We start from the raw sequence: 18,029 nt of genomic DNA, 5'->3' as shown, positions 1-18,029 counted from the left end.
AATGTACCCAAGTGAATACTAATTACCGAGGGAAATACAATTTTTTATCATTTAGACATTACTAATTGAAAGAGAATTGAACATGTATCCCAGGCAGATGAGTCTTGAATTTTATTTTAGGTTTCTTCAGTTCTTTGTGAAGGCCCAAAATTGCCACTGTAACTACTACCAGGTTTCCTCCCACCCACACTGCCCTACTACTATATCCTCTCTCATGGACTAAATTTTTCATTGTACTATAGTATCTCAAATATTTTCATATAAGGTGCAAAGCTTTTCCAAGTATAAAAAAACGTACTTGTCCTCTTATGATAAATAGTGTGGTTGAGTATAGAAAATTTAGGTCCAAATCTCTTATCCCCCAAATGTGAAGATACTGTTCCACCGTCTTCAAGCATTCATGAAGGCTGCTAAGAACTCAGTCATTTCATTTTCCATTTTTTACTCCCTTTCTCTGGCAATAATTGGGGATTTTCTGTTTATCCTTAGAGTTCTTAAATTTTACCAGATGTGTCTAGATGTAACTCTTTTTTCCATTCATCCTGCTTGGGCTCTTTCAATCTGAAATTCATTATGTTTCTCCAGCTCATGACATTTTCTTCAATTATTTCTTTCATTATTTTTCTCCTTCCCACTGTTCCTGTTCTCTGCTTCTAGAACTCGTATTTTCAAATTTACAGATGTGAAAACTTTGTGAGGTATTCTCCATATCTCTTTATTTTTCTTGTTTTTTTCTTTCTTTTTTTTTTTTTTTTTTTTTTTTGCTTCATATACGCAGAGATTTGCTCTTTAGCTCCAAATCACCACTCAGTCTTAATTCATGCTAAATTGTTATTTAGCTAATCCATTAAAATTTTTCTTTTATAATTTTCAAAATCTCTTCTGGTTCTCTGCCCCTTTTTCAGTGAAATTATGATTAATGATTGCAACATGTTCTTATATCTTAAATGAAATACCAATTACAGTTTTTCTTTGAAGTTTTCTTCGAATTATATCTGACATCAGTTGTTCTTTTATTCATCTTAATCCTCTTCCATCTTGATTCTCCTCAATTGTCTGATTATCCCTGTCTGTTATATTGGCAAATGAAAAGATTACTTTAGAGACTATGGGAAGCCAAAGTGCACTTTCTCTGAGGTTGTTCAGGTTTGTTTACCCAAGTGGCTTCTCTCTTAAGAGGGACAGTAGTAAGCATGATTTAAGCAAGTCAGGGCATATAAATAAGGCATCCAAGAAAGGTAGGTACCTGCATTGGAAGTCAAGCTCACTGGTAACTGTGAAAACCGTTTTCCTCTGGAGTAGCATGCTTTAGTTGCTCTGCTTCTCTCTCAGGTTCCAACATCTCAGTAGTTGCCCTACTGAATTGTTGGTCTACTTTCCTAAGAGCACAGTTCTTAGACTTCAGGCCTGAAGGCAGGCATCACTGCCACCAGAGTTGTTTAGGTTGAAGAAAGGGCGGGAAGGAGGCCCAACTAAACAGCATTTTGGAAACTAATTCTTTTAAAAATTCTTGATTATTACCCAATTACCCACTACTGTTCTTTGCATTTGTTGACTCCAAGCTTGGAGCCTTTCCGAGGTTCCCCTAGGAAAACCTGAGCTTACCTCTGGTATCTTGGGTTCCGTTCCTTCTGAGATTATGCTGTCAATCCGATCCGGTGAACTTTCTATCTTCTTCAAAATTTCTGGTCCTCTGATGGTACCTGTAGTGGACTGTGAACTGTAATTTTACTGTTCAACATGCTTTCTCCCCACCCCCTTTTTCTAGTAACATAATCCCTCTTGTCTGTGGGGAAAACATTCCATGTGATTTAGGAGGTGATTCTTCCCAACCACAACAGGGGTGGCAACATGACTCAGGTCTGGCTAGAATATCCCATCCCCTTTCCTTTGGCAGCCATCATTGCCTGGCTGAAAACAAAGCTAAAACAGAAGAAAAGAGAGACTAAAAATGTTGGGAGAAACAGTGCTGATGACATCATTCAAATCTGGATTTATCCACACCTAGGTTGGAAATTCTCCCCTCCTTCCCCACACACATGCTAACATACATTAAACTCACAGACCTAATGAGGTCCTTTTGTTCCTCTTTAAGGTAGTTTGACTAATATGATAACATCTGTTCTTGCTTTTCAGAATTGTGGTTTAATTCCATCTTTAAAATATCAGTGGGACACTGGGAAAAAAGGAAGTTTAAGGAATGTGCTCAACGCACCATATTTAAAAGAACAACAACTATAAAATAAGACTGAAGAAAGAAAATTAATGTTTACAGTTTGCTTTTAAATACATGAGGAAACAGCTGTAAACTTTATTAAGTACATCTTATTGTTCCATAAGATATCCTTCATACCTCTAGGAATAAAAAAGCAGACATAAAAACCAATTACCTCTCAAAGAGGTTTTTCTCTGAGTCAAGATTCCAATAGTTTCAAGAAGAAGGAGAACAAAGGAAGAAAGGTGACAGTAATTTAAAATTTGTAGCTATTGTTGTTATTACTGGGGCAGAGGTAGGGAAAAATACTGTTTTCTTTTTAATTTTAGAGGTGATAAAAAGTACAGAAGGTCAATGAACTCAACGGATAAAAGACAAAATCCAGTACTCTTCACCTAAGATTCATGATTCGTGGTTCATAGACTTATGCCTTAAGAACCCCTCCTGAAACAGTATACAAAATGCTATATGTATGCGTTTAAGTACGTTTTGGGGAATAGGTCCACAGTTTTCATCAGAATCTAATAACTAAAATTCATGACCTAAAAAAGGTAAAGAAAACTGCTCCTGACTAAAAAAGAACAATGACAACTTCACTCAAGATTTTAATTAAATCAAGAAAAGTATCTAACACCTCCCAACATGTAAGACAGTGTGCTAGATATACAATGTCCATTCTTTAGAAAAACTGTTAGGAAAAAAAAAAAAATCATTAGCCCTAATATGAATGAAAAAAATTGAGGTTAAGCAGTAACTTTCCCAAAGTCACATAGTATTAAGGCGGGGTTCAAAAACAAGTTTCCCAACTTAATTTCAAACTCTTTCCATAAATGCTTTTTTCCAGGTGAAATATTCATAAAAAAAGAAATACGAAGGCAATGAATGGGTTATTTCATAATGGAATGTAATTTTATGTTAGGAACAGAAACTGTCAAGTACTCACATGCCTGGAGTGTACTGAAATTAGAATCTGACCCTTATTACTAATTGTCCTTTGATTAAGATATTCAGGAAAACTTCTGCTTCTGGTAGTGAAGTCAGAAAGACCTTACTATTTAATTAAGATGTATGAAACTTAACATTCAAGGCTACCTAAGCCAATGAATGGGTTCTTGAGCCAAGCAAAGCTGCTATTCTGGGCTCCATGGGATACACAATGAAGCTGCTCATGCATGGAGGACAAAAAGTCGAAATGCCAAGCCCTTGTTTTTTTTATATTTTGGTATAAAAGACAAGAGGATCTGCTGATAAGGGTAAAATAAGAAACTTCCACATATGAAAAGACCTCCCAAATACTAAGGCACATCCACAACTTAAAACATTCCAGTCTGGATCTGGAACTCAACTCCAACTTTGGGTTGGAGCAGAAAACTGGTCAAATGAGGGAGAGGCATTGGACTGTGAGGTAATGGCTACATGGGGGCAGAATAAGAAAAGAAATTAAGAAAATGTACAAATGTAAAAACAATCCACAAAGCAAGTTAAAGATGTGTTTTAATGTTCCAAGTTTAGAAAACAGTGTGGTCAAATCTTTGCTTTGATACTTTGCCATTTTATCTAGAATCATAGAATCATCTGCTAAACCTACAGCAGAAGTCACAGAAATATGGTTTGCTTCACCACTCCCAGAAAAGGAGATACAAGAGTAAGAAAAGGATGTTGAATCTTGCATTACTCTTATCACTCCCTCTTTATTAACAACAGTAAGATAAAGTACTACAAATTTTTTCAATTCTGGGACAATTTAAGAACATATTCTATTTAAATGCTAAAGACCTAATAAATCCAGAATATAATCCTAAAAGGGCATCTAACCCATGCAACTATCATTTGTAGAATCTTCATTACAGAATCTCATTCCTTATGCTAACACTGGCTCCATCTAAAATAAATTAACCCACATGCACAATTACCTCTGAAGAGTTTTACTGGCAATCTATGAACTCAATAAAATAAACAGAATTAGGAACTTAAATGAAAGAGTGAGATTTTTCTAAATTATAGATTTTAAATTGTATTTCTTTTTAAATAGCCAAACATCTTACTGGTCAGTAACCATTTTCACAAAGCTCTTCATCCTTCCTAATCCTTCACTTTTAACAACTAACATTTATGGAGACCCTTAATAGTTTACAAATGTTATCACATACATTAGCTCATCTGACCCCCACCAAAAGAAGGTATTACTATGTCCCTTTTTATGTGAGTCTCTGAGAGGTTCAGTTCGCATATCATACTTACTTGACAACGTGAATTAAGAGGTATAGCAGAGTTTAAAACAGCCTTGGTCTCACTTTACATCTGAGAACTTACTGTAAAAGACATCATCTACAAGGTATGTATTTTGATATGATGTTCCAGAAAAGGTTAAGAATAGTATACTATTCACTCACAATCTATGAAAATCGATCCCAAAATCACTCATGTGATTTTTCCCGAAATGGAGTTAGGTAAATAAGACATAACAGAACAGAGCAATATTAACTGGCTACACTTTGACAAAGTCTTCTGGGAGTGGAAGAGAGAGGTGGGAACAATTTTATAGCCTGGTGTTCTAATCAACTCAAATATACCTGGACTATTACTACTTACATAATTAGAATAAGGTGTCATTCACACAGATCTGTAAAGAGGACCTAGACGAAAGATGAAATCAGCATGTGATCTCTAAAAATTTATACAAAACATATTTCTTGAGAGTTAACTACTGAGGAGGCCACAGAAGAATAGTAAAAAAGGCAGTGGCTTATAGGAGTTAAGAAAGCAGACTTTTAGGTGAGACTGCCCCGGTTTATATTCCACTTCCATCATTTGCTGTGACCTTGAGCAAGTTATTCTTTGTCTTGGTTTTTTCAACTATAAAATGTATATACAAATATTATCTACCTCAGAGTTGCTGTGAGGATTAAATGAGACATAAAGCAATTCAAACTGCCTGGTATATAGTAAGCACTCATTAAAATATTAGTTATTAAAATATTAGTTATTGAGATTATAATTACTCAGTGGGCTAAGTGTTATGAACAACTTCAGGGAAGAGGGGATATTTTATCTGGCTGTTCATGGATAAAGCAGTCAACAAAGCACAACACCCAGAAAGAACAGGTATTAATAGGGCTTAAAAGCTAACATTCGACCTACCATATCACAAAACATACTAAACCACTAGTTTAAAAAATATGGTGTTGACACATATAATAAAATGGGAATTATAAAAACAGACCCGTGCACATTTGGTCTAGCACTTTCACCAGTGGAATATATCCTAGCAAATTACAGAAACATACACACAAAGATAAATATATCAAAAAGGATCCACTGCAGTACTATTTGTTAATAGCAGAACACTGGGCACAACCAAAACACTGGCTACAAACACTGTATAAAACCAGGGAAGTCATGATCCCTAACAAGAAAATACTCCCCAGCCATTAAGGGAAATAAGATAAACGATATGTATATTTATATGGGAAGACTACAATGAACTATTAAGTTAAAAAAATTTTTCAAAATACTTTTATGATGACATTTATACAAAAATTTGTTTACATAAATACACATGTAGATATATATGTGCAAATGTACAGAAAAAAAGCATGAAATTGAGTTCACTTAAAATTTACACCTTGTGTTCTAAAAGAAGGGAGATTTTCAAATATTATACCTTATCTTCCTCTACTATTTACATTTTTACAGTTTACTTTTACTATATGCCTTAACAAAAATAGAAAAAAACATAATGCAATCTCCCTTAAGATTCCTCCAACATAAAAAAATTAGAAAGACTGAAAAGACCAGTCACAGTTTAGTGTCATGGCTGCATACTTTATCACAGGTTTAATTCAAAACACGTGTCATCTCGCCAATGGAATTTAAAATTTTATCCACTTTGAGTCTTGTAAGTAGCTCCTCTATTCTGGTATTGCTTAATTACCAACTGTGTAAGTTATAAATTATTCCTAGTTTATTGAAATATACTTCAAAAACATTGGAACAAAACTAAAGAACACTGGAATGATAGTACAAAATAACTAAAATACATCATGGAATCTGTAGGTCCTGCCCTAAGTATGTATGGAGATGTTCAAGTTCATAGACAGCCCAGTGGGGCACCCGGGTGGCTCAGCTGGTTACAAGTCGACTCTTGGTTTGGCTCAGGTCATGATCTCACAGTTTTGTGGGTTTGAGCCCAGCATCTCTTGGAATTCTTTTTCTCCCTCTCTCTCTTTGCCCCTCCTCTGCTCACATTGTCTCTGTCTCTCTCAAAAATAAATAAACTTAAAGAAAATATTATAAACAAAGACAGCCTAGTTAAGACTAATGACATCACAAATCAATAAGAATACTACATAGATGCTGGCACTGCTCTTGTCTTCTTCATAAAAGCACATGTGCTTCTTAAGTAGAAATTTGTAAGGGAGGGAGGGAAGAAAGGAAAGAAAGAAGCCAAGCCTGCTTAAGAGGCTTAGAGGTTAGGAGAAAACAAAAAATTTTGTTTCAAAAGACCACAGACTACATTAAATGAAAAACATGGAAAATTATTTTGTTAACCATAAAACCATACATATGTTAGCTACGTGTCAAATAACACAGGAAACTATTTAGTACAAACAACTAATTTTAGTATGTGGGCATTCAGGTTATACAAATGCAGTGCATAAAAATGTATAGACTGAGCAGATATAATCCAGTCTGTTATTCTATTATCCAAATACATGAAATAAAGGTAGTACCTCAAATAGTGGGAAGGATAGTCTGAAATAGCTAATTCAACTGATTAACCATTTAAAAATGTAAGATTAAGTTCTTATTTATCTCCCTCCATAAGCCAACTTAAATTTAAAATATATGAATTAACTGTAAAAAACAAAAGGTACAATAGGCAAAAGGTCGAAACAACTATAATGGTCATCAATGGATGAATGGAAAAACAAAATGTGGCATATACACACAATGGCTTATTCAGTCTTTATTAAAAAGGAAGGAAATCTGTCATATGCTATAATATGAAAAAATCTTAAGGACATCATGCTATGTGAAATTTCAGTCACAAAAAATAATACTATGTGATTCTATTTATATGAGGCATCTAAAGTAGTCAATTTCATAGAAACAGAAAGTAGAATAGTAGTTACCAGATGGGGCAAGAGGGGAATGAGTAGTTGTTTAATGGGTACAGTTTCAGTTTCGCAAGTTGAGAAACTTCTAGAGATCTGTTGCACGACAATGTGAATATACTTAGCACTACTGAACCGTACACTTAAATGGTTAAAATGGTAAAATTTTGTTATGTTGTTTACCACAATTAAATTTTTCACAATTATGAAAAAGTAAGAGGTATGCATTATTTAAGCCACTTCTAAAAATTAACAAGCTATAAAGAGATCAAATGAAGCACTTTATCAAACTCCTTTCTGGCATTTAAGTGTTAAAAACACAACATCTAGGGGCACTTGGGTGGCTCAGTCAGTTAAGGGTCTGACTCTTGATTCAGTCGAGACCTCGTGGTCATGAGATCAAGCCCCGCGTCAGGCTCTTGTACTGAGCATGGAGCCTGGTTGGGATTCTAACTCTCCCTCTCTTTCTGCCCCTCACCAACTTACACACACTCTCTCTCAAAATAAACATTTAAAAAAGCATTGGAAAAAAACCACAACAACTAAGATTAAAAAGAAAAAGGATACATAAAATTGCTTCTATCAAGCACAAATCTGTTTTTACAAGACTGAAGAAAGGAATATATAGTTTCTCCCAAGAAATTTGAAAATCTAATATGAAATGGATAATCTCATAAAATACAAATTGAAATGTTAATGACATCAAATCCAACAGTGTGTTAAAAAAAAAATACATAACACTAAATATTCCAAACAGTTTACTATTAGGAAATTTAGTATTGGAACTCATTATATGAATAGACTGGAAGGGAGGGAAAAGAAATACTCATTTCAACAGATGCCAAAAATGCATTTGATAAAATTTAGTATACATTTCCGATAAAACTTTGTGAGCTAGAAGAAAGAGTTACTTTAGCTTAGTATACTAAATTAACAAAGAATATTTGCATTATACTTAATAGTGACACAGCATCGCTCCCATTAGCACTCCCTAGATAACTACTGCCTCTATTACCACTTTTATTCAACATTTTGGGAATGTTCAAAACTAATGCAAGAAGAAGAAAAAACAAGACATATAGGTACTGAAAAAGAAGAGAAAGAAGACAATCACTTATTAAATTCAATATAACAATTTAGTCAGAAAACTCAATAGAATAAACTGACTTAATAGAAGAATTCAATTAAGTGGCCATATACATATGAAAATCAATAGGTTCCTATCCTCCAACAATAACTAATTACAAAGTGTAATGGAAGAAAGAATACCATTCATAATGGTAATAAGAACTATAAAATAATCTGGAATAAATCCATCCCCCCCAAAATGTGCAAAACCTGTATGAAAACAATAAAATTTTATTAAAGACGGCCTGAAGAAAATAGGAGCACACCATGTTTCTGGATGGAAATGCTCAGTATTATACATCTATTTCTCCTCAAATTAATTCATACCTCAATGTAATTCCAATTAAAATCTCAATGGGCATATTTTATGGCAGTTTACAAAAGTCATCTAACAAGTTAAATGCACACTAGAACTCCTGACAAATCAATGACAACTGCCTTCTACAAAATCAAAGCATTATAACATACTAGGGTGAGCCATACAAAATCACAGATATTTGATGACTTTCAATGAATAAAATAACAATTTCAAAAGGTCCAACCAAATAACCAAAATTGATGTGGACACAAGAATTAAAAAAAAAAAAAAAAACAGCTATTACTGGAGTGCCTGGGTGGCTCAGTTAGTTAAGCATCTGACTCTTGCTTTCAGCTCATTATCAGGATCATGAGATCAAGCCCCATGTTGGGCTCCACACTAAGTGTGGAGGCTGTTTGAAATTCTCTCTCTGTCTCTCTCTCTCTCCCCCCTACCCATCCGCCATGTGTACCTCCCCCCTTATAAAAACAAAAACAAAAACAGCTATTAATCTGGGAATGTTAAACACTCAAATTCTCCTACTCCCACCACCCACAAATCCCTTTCTAAGTGGTAAGAAACAGGAGTCCACTCAAGTATTTAATACTAATAAAGCCTGGCAAAAGGCCAAGAGAACCTCCTATTTCCCACCCCAGTAACAGTGACAGGCAGAAAACTGAAAGGGAGGGTGGAGAAGAGAGACCTAAAAGAGAAGAGACAAAGAACCAGGGGAAGAATATCCTAGAAAAAGAGTAAAAAGACCCTATGTGAGAAAGTCTCTATGCTCTAAGAACGGGCTAGTAGGACTAGAAGATAGTGAATGAACTATGGGGCACCTGGGTGGCTCAGGCTTGGTTGAGCATCTGACTCTTGATTTTGGCTCAGATCATGATCCCAGGGTCGTGGGATGGAGCCCCCTGTTGAGGCTCAGCGTGTAGCCTGCTTGAGATTCTCTTTCTCTCTCTCTCCCCCTCCCCACCCCTCTCCCATTTGTGCCAGCCCTCTCGCTCAAAGATTAAAAAAAAAAAAAAAAAAAGACAATAGGGAATGAACTGAAAAGGATATAAAATGAGGCTAGAACAGTAAGAAGAATCAGCCATATGAAGTCTTATAAGCCAAGGCAAGAGTTTGGATTTTACTCTAAGGGCAATGAGAAGTTAAATGAGGATTTGCATTTCAGAAAGATTAGCCTAGCTGTTGCATGAAGAATGAAATGTAGTGTGAGGAGGCAAGGAAGAGTGCTAGATCAAATTAGGAAGCTACTATGAAGTCCCAGTAAGATAGCACCCTGGACTAATATGATGGCAGCAAAGATGGAGAGAGGAGGGACGTTTCCAGGTATAGCTTGGAAGTCTTATGTCCAGTATTCTTTCTCTTCCCACTCTGCCACCTTACTATTTTGGCAACAGGAACACTTTTTTGGGAAGCCATTCCATGAGACTCAGGAGAAAATGACCTCTCCTAGTCTATCTCCTAGAAAGTACAGAAAGACATGACCTAGGCCTGAACAAAGCATCTTTTTCCTTATCAATGGCTGGTTCAGGAATGGACACATGACCCAAGCTGGGCCAACAAGATTATTTCAGGAGCCAGGAATGACTTTTTTTGTTGTACTGTGAGACACAAGGATATGTAATCCTAGAATTATATTGGTATAAGACATTTAATTATCCTCCAATATCCACACTCTTCTTCTTTTAGTAAAACACTTCTCCACAGATTATATCTGGGTATGATGGCCATATACAAGACCTAGGTCCTAGGATGGCCATATACAAGACCTAGGTCCTAGGAATGGACATACAACTAAGTTCTGGCCAGAAAGTAATTTTGCAATTTCTTGGCCAATTCATTAAAAGAAAGCTATTTGTGTTTGCCTGTTTCTTATTCCTCATGTGTTATGCATTAGTTTTCCAGGGCTGTCTTAACAAAATACCACAGACTGGATGGCTTAAACAACAAAATTTTTTCTCCCAGTTCTTTAGGCTAGAAGTCCAAGATTGAGGTATCAGCAGGTTTGGTTTCTTTGGAGGTCTCTCTCTTTGGCTTGTCAATAAGCTACCTTTCCACTGTGTCCTCACATGACCTTTTTTCTGTGTGCACACATTTCTGGTGTCTCTTCGTGTCCAAATTCCCTCTTCTTATAAGAACACCTGTCAGATTGGATTAGGGCCTACCCATATGACCTGATTTAACCTTAATTCCCTTTTATAAGGCATTACCTTCTATATACAGTCACATTCTGAGTTACTAGGGGTTAAGGCTTCCTTTTTTTAAAAATCATTTTATGTTATTTTTTTTTCATCATGTTAACTGTACTCTTTAATCCCCATTTCCTATTACACCCATTCTCCCATCCACCTCCCCTCTGGTAACCATCAGTTTGTTCTCTATATTTCAGAGTCTGTTTTCTTCATTTGTCTCTCCCTTCTTTTCTACTGCTTGTCTGTTTGGTTGTTTAAATTCTATATATGAGTGAGATCATATGGTATTTGTCTTTCTCTATTTTCACTTAGCATTATACTCTCTAGTTCTATCCATATTGTTGCAAACAGCAGAATTTCATTCACTTTTTATGGCTGAATAATATTCTATCTCACACACACATATATCTTCTTTATCCACTCATGTATTGAACACCTGGGCTGCTTCCACAGTTTGTCTATTGTAAATAATGCTTCAATAAACATACAGAGGCATACGTTCCTTTTGATTAGTGTTTTTGTATTTGGGGGGTAAGCACCCAGTAATGCAATTAGTGGACTGTAGGGTAGTTGTATTTTTAATTTTTTCAGGAACCTCCATACTGGTAACAACAGCTGTACCAGTTTGCATTCTCAACAACAATGGGTGTCAACGTTTCAACATGAATTTGGGAGGGACACCATTCAGCCCATAACAGGCCGGAACATGGATGTGATGCTAGTGAGCCAGATTAGACTTTGTAGATGAAGTCAACACCCTAAGGCAGAGCTGCCCAATAAAACTTCCTATAATGATGGAAATGTTCTGTATCTGCACTCTCCAACATGGTAGCCACTAGCCACATGTTGACTATTTAAACTAATTAAAACTAAAACAAAACAAATCTAAAAATCCAGCCACTGTTGTACTAGCCATATTTCTTTTTTTTTTTTTTTCTATATTTTTTTTAAATTTTTTTTTTTCAACGTTTATTTATTTTTGGGACAGAGAGAGACAGAGCATGAACGGGGGAGGGGCAGAGAGAGAGGGAGACACAGAATCGGAAACAGGCTCCAGGCTCTGAGCCATCAGCCCAGAGCCTGACGCGGGGCTCGAACTCACGGACCGCGAGATCGTGACCTGGCTGAAGTCGGACGCTTAACCGACTGCGCCACCCAGGCGCCCCTGTACTAGCCATATTTCAAGCACTGAGTAGCCATACTGGTAGCAGCTACCATATTGGACAGCACAGGTTAAGGGATGGTGTAACAAAACAGGAGACACTTAGACCTATGCACAACCTGAAGGACTTCCCTAGAGTATTATCACATAATCTATCCTGCTTGAACCACAAGTGTTTTGGAGTCTCTTTGTTCCAACAACCTATCTTATATTTTAATCAATACACTAAATTAGAAGTAAAGTGCTGCCATAACAAATTCTTAAAAACTCTGATAAGGCTAGAGGATAGCAAGGCAATGTGTCAGGCTGGAAAACTAACAACCTCTGTTACGCAGTGACAAACCATTTAGTAAAACTCTTGTCTGTAATAATGGGGAGGGCACATTACATAACTACCAAGTGTGTATAGCTTGAAGAAAAGCAGTTAGAAACACTCAGAATATTGGTGGGGTGTTGGTTGTTTAAACAGGTAAGAAGATCAGCTCAACCATGAATAAGGGAGTTGTGAACAGAGATAAACATAAAAACAGCGCCACTGAGTGAAGCTCTAGTCCAGTAAATCCAGGCCTCTGAGATCAGCAAAGGCAGCTACTTTTGTGCTCCAAATAAAAGGAGAGAACTTTGTGACCTCAAAGGTTCTTTGCCACATAGTAGCAAAGAACAGGTGAAGAGTGTTGCTTTCCCATATGTGATGGTTTCTTGATGTGTCAACTTGGTTAGGCTAAACTAATCCTGGTGCTACTGTGGAGGGATTTGTAGATGTAATTAAAGTCCCTAATCAGGTGACTTTAAGCTAAGGGGATCATCCTTACCGAGCATGACCTAATAGGTAAGATCTTAAAGGAGATTGGGTTCTTCCTGGCAAATGAGACTGTGAATAGCAGCTGAGTCTACAATTGCTCCCCCTTCCCTGGATCTTCATTTCCTAACTGCTTTGGGAGAGCCGTGTCAGCATATGACCTTGGGTTCTACCTTACTTGAGATCTTCCCTTCCTAAATGCCTACCTTACAAACTTCAGACTCAGCCAGCTCCCAGAATTCTGTAATCCAATTCCCTGTAGTAAGTCTTTTAATATATGTCTATCTCTCTTTCTATCATATACAAATCTCCTATTTGTTCTGCTTCTCTGGTAAAACTTTTGACGGATACACCATTCAAGCCTATTATTTCAGATGCCCTCAAGGTAGCCCAGTAACAGAAAAAGGAACAGGTCTAGAACAGAGAGAGACCAGTAACAGAATGAGTAGATTTCAAAAAATTAGGACTAAAAGAGATCTTTTGCTGAAGATAATGTCATATGGTACTGACTTAAAGAGAATGGAACAGGGGTGCCTACGTGGCTGAGTTGGTTAAGCATCTGACTTCCGCTCAGGTCATGATCTCATGGTTCATGGGTTCGAGTCCAGCACAGGGCTCTGTGCTGACTGCTCAGAGCCTGGAGCCTGCTTCAGATTCTGTGTCGCCCCCTCTCTCTGCCCCTCCCCCGCTAACACTCTGTTTCTGTCTCTGTCTCTCTTAAAAAATTAATAAACATAAAAAAAATAATTAAAAAAAGGGAAGAATAGAAATCTATTAAGTTTTTGGAAGAGTTTTACCACCAAACTATATTAGTGGCCTATAAAAACCTATGACTGAACCTTACATAACCCTGCAGCTCCTAAATCTATACCAACTGGCAGGGAGCTATAAAAGTTGTGTGATTCCTAGAGATGTCATATTCTTGAATGCCTTCTACTTCAGATGTAGCAAAGAAAGATAACAAACAAGGAAGAATCACCTAAGAACAAAGCCAAGGACACATGCAATAGTCAAAGTGCATTCCTCCCACAGAGCAAAACAGAGTTTAACCAAGGAATTGACATAGTTGCCAAGGCAGAGTCTTCTGTCCAGAAGGATTTCAGTATTAATATGCACCAACAACTGCTATCTACTTCTATTCTTTCCCTCTCCAAAGAAGCATCATTATGATTATCCTTAATAATCATCCTATTCCTATCAACTACTGTACAATGGGCTGGGCAAAAGGAGCGATACATTATTTATTTAGATTACTGGCTGAATTAAGAATAAAAGCATTATATAGGGCTGAGCTATATATAGTAACTGGATGGGACCTAGGATCGATTCCCTTGAGAAAGGAAAGTATGTGTTAAAAGAAAGGTTTGCACAAATGTTGGGTGACCAAAAAGGTTCAAACCACTACTCAAGAAGAAAAGTTTGAATTGGAAAGACACACTTGATAGTCCCTAACTTATGCATCTGTAAACACACAAGACTAGATAAAATCACCTAAGAAATGAGATTACGTACAAGACTGAAAAGGGCTCAGGATTGAGCAACAAGGTACTAAATAATCAAAGGATTTACAATGAGGGGAGTAGGAGGAAGTAAGAAGACCAACCAAAAAGCAGCTAGTAATAAAGAAACAGAAGAGGACGGTATAACATAAGCAAAGAGGGTAGCATTTTTTAAGACACAAAAATCGGTCAACAAAGTCAAATGATACTGAAATGAGTAAATAAGAAATGGACCCTACAACGAAGTATTATATCCAAAAAGATATCCATGTATCTTTGAAAACAAAGCACAGAAGTATTAAAATTTCTAAGAATTTTTTCTTAAAATATTGGGATAAAGAAGGTCTCCAAAAGTCACAATAGAATAATTCATTTTACTACACAAAAATAAAAATGTTTCGATGTTTCACATAGTATTGTGAAAATATTATGAGCAGAGAACAACAAATACTGTGAAAGATTAATATGCATAAATATAAATAGCACCAACAAATCACTTAGAAAAAGACAATTCTAATAGAATAATAAGGATAAAACAGCAAATTTTCAAAAGAAATACAAATGAAAAATATACATAAAAATTTAACTGATGTCAACAGTAATCAGGAAAATAAAAACAAAAACATTATTTTTTGTTTAAAAGATTTTAAAAACTAAGATTGCTCGGGGCGCCTCGGTGGCGCAGTCAGTTAAGCGTCCGACTTCAGCCAGGTCACGATCTCGCGGTCCGTGAGTTCGAGCCCCACGTCAGGCTCTGTGGGCTGATGGCTCAGAGCCTGGAGCCTGTTTCCGATTCTGTGTCTCCCTCTCTCTCTGCCCCTCCCCCGTTCATGCTCTGTCTCTCTCTGTCACAAAATAAATAAATAAACGTTGGAAAAAAAAAAAAAAAGATTTAAAAAAAACTAAGATTGCTCATTTCCAGTAATTTTTTAAATGTTTATTTATTTTTCAGAGAGAGAGAGACAGAGAGAGAGAGAGAAAGAGACAGAGAGAGAGAGAGAGAGAATAAGCGGGGGAGGGACAGAAAGAGAGGAAGACACAAAATCTAAAGCAGGCTCCAGGCTCTGAGCTGTCAGCACAGAGCCCAACGTGGGGCTCAAACTTGTGAACGGCAAGATCATGACTTGAGCCAAAGCCGGACACTTAACCAATTGAGCCACCTAGGCACCCCTCCGGTAATATTCTTACTACCCTGTTGATGGAAGTAAAACTTGGGAGTATTTATTAAATTTAACATGTGCAAAACCTTTGGCCTAGTAATTCTTTCCAGGAATCCACCCTAAACTAATATTTTTCTATTTAAAAATAACCGTAAAAGAATGGTCACTTCAGCATTATACATGTAATAGCAACGTACTGAAAACAATGAAAATGTCTACCAATATAAAGGAGGAAATAAATCATAAACATTCATACTATGGAACATTCATAAGTCAATAAGAACAATGAGACAAATCCTAATGTACTGTTAGACACACATACCCCTTTCTCCACCCCACACTCATTCATCCACTCTCACCAAGAAACTGGAACATTTGATATGCACCAAGCTGTTAGCAGCATTTACTCTAAGAAAAAATGAGATAGAAACCCTCATGTATTAGAAGACTTTTTAAAAGTAAGAATGCACTCATTAGTTTTTACAGTTAAATAAGTATGCAACCATTATCTGAAGATTTATCTATTCAACTGACATATTTTAAGTATGGTCATCAATGAAACTTTTAGCAGACAAGATTTCTAAGTGACAGTTTTACTCTGTGTGACAGGTAATTTGATTAACATACACCAAAGGGAAAAAAAGAAAAAATTTTAAATAATGATTAATTCTGGAAAGTAGAATTATAGGTGATTTTTGTATTCTTTTTTGGGTCTTTTTGATTTTGTCAAATTTTCTACAAATATGTACATGCTTCTACACATGTGCATACATTTAATTAATTAATAATGTTTAAACACCATATTTAACACCATATTTAAAATCTAATTTAGAAGATATTTAACATTGTATTCTACACTGTTCTATAATTCAATTTCTCATATTTTAATATATTTATACCTGCATTAACCACAAGTATATCTTTATAACCTCTTCTTACTACAAAATCTTCAGGGTAAATTAGGATGGATAAGTCTTTGGTGTAATTTAATTGTCAAGGACATTCTAGAAAAATAGCACATACAGACCTCATCTTAAAAAAAAAAAAAAAAAAAAAAAGAATCAGAACCTAACACCAAAAATTAGTGAGTATTCCAAGAGACACTCCTAAAAGATGTAAAGTCTACCCAACTTTTTTTTTTTTATGTTTATTTTTGAGAGAGAGAAAGAGTGAGTGGGGGGCAGGGGGGACAGAGAATCTGAAATGGGCTGTGTGCTGACAGTAGAAAGCTGATGTGGGGCTTGAACTCATGAACCATAAGATTATAACCTGAGCTGAAGTTGGATGCTTAACTGACTGAGCCACCCTGGGCACCCAAGTCTACCCAACTTGTATTCAAAACAGAAATAAAACAATCCCTATAATGAGATAAATTCTAAAGGCACACAGTTGCACTGAAAACTAACAGATTCCCAAATAATTATACAGGATTAAAATCATCTTCACAGTTCTAAATTATTATTAATTTTATCTCAACATGATTTAAATATTATGAAGGTAGGAATAATGTCTCAGTTTCTTCAAATTCCTCATAATCTCTGATTTTGCTAGGTCCCAATAATGGCTCTTAAATAAACTTATTTCTAAGAGTATAATAATAGTGATATTTCCTAAAAATCTTTAAAAAATTCCATCACTGTGCTAAATTTTCATGTACGTAAAGTTAAGTTTTACTAACCTACAACATGAATAAAATCAATTTGTTCAACATATACAGCTATTATTTTAAATATAGTTAACTTTTTAACATTCACTGAGAGGGAAATGGTTGAGATTATTATATACTGAAATCAGCCAAATATAGGAGATAATAAATGTGTGTCAAGTAAAAGAATTAACTCCTATACTGCATCTTGAACTACTAAAAACTATACTAGAGGTTTTGTATTTTTGTTATTAACTTCAAATAAAAAAAAAAGTAAGAGGGAAACATTGCACAGAGAACTTAAGAGACTCTGAGGTCAAAGACTGAATTGGAAATACAACTGGTATAACACAAACAAGAAGCTTCCTTTTCCTATCAGGTTTCAAATTTAGAGTGACAGGAAAGAGGAAAAGGAAAACAGAACTATACATTAATGCTTATTCTAAATTCAAAACTGATAAAACTAATTTTTCTACAGATCTCTCTCAGATATTTCTCAAAGGTTCTTTAATTAAAAGACAATTCAAGGGGCACCTAGGTGGCTCAGTCGGTTGCGCGTCCCACTTCGGCTCAGGTTATGATCTCACAGTTCCTGAGTTCGAGCCCCACATCAGGCTCTCTACTGTCAGCACAGAGCCTGCCTCAGATCCTCTATCCCCCTCTGTCCGCTCCTCCCCCACTTGTTTTCTCTTTCTCTCTCTCTCTCATAAATAAACATTAAAAAAAAAAAAAAGACAATTCAAGAGGGAAAACCCAGACCACAAATTAATTTTAGAGGGTTATTTCTTGCCTTTTATTTTCT

At 35.9% G+C, this 18,029-nt stretch overlaps 1 protein-coding gene across 6 annotated transcripts in view; it reads right to left on the bottom strand.

The window, feature by feature from the left end:
• ANKRD17 (ankyrin repeat domain 17) overlaps positions 1–18,029 on the bottom strand; it is a 166,749-nt gene that overhangs the window by 140,090 nt on the left and 8,630 nt on the right. Inside the window, exon 1 of one of the 6 annotated variants that reach the window (XM_045473779.1) lies at positions 1,606–2,082. The exons of 4 other annotated variants lie outside the window; for them this stretch is intronic. The gene's annotated coding sequence lies outside the window, so the exon portion shown is untranslated. Of the gene's footprint in view, positions 1–1,605; positions 2,083–18,029 lie in introns of those variants that run through there. One more of the 6 variants, XM_045473784.1, reaches the window with a different exon arrangement.

Source organism: Leopardus geoffroyi, chromosome B1, assembly GCF_018350155.1.
Source record: "Leopardus geoffroyi isolate Oge1 chromosome B1, O.geoffroyi_Oge1_pat1.0, whole genome shotgun sequence".
Taxonomy (NCBI): Eukaryota; Metazoa; Chordata; class Mammalia; order Carnivora; family Felidae; genus Leopardus; species Leopardus geoffroyi.
The sequence above is the reverse complement of the archived record's forward strand: the minus strand, read 5'-3'. Positions and strand labels throughout refer to the sequence as shown.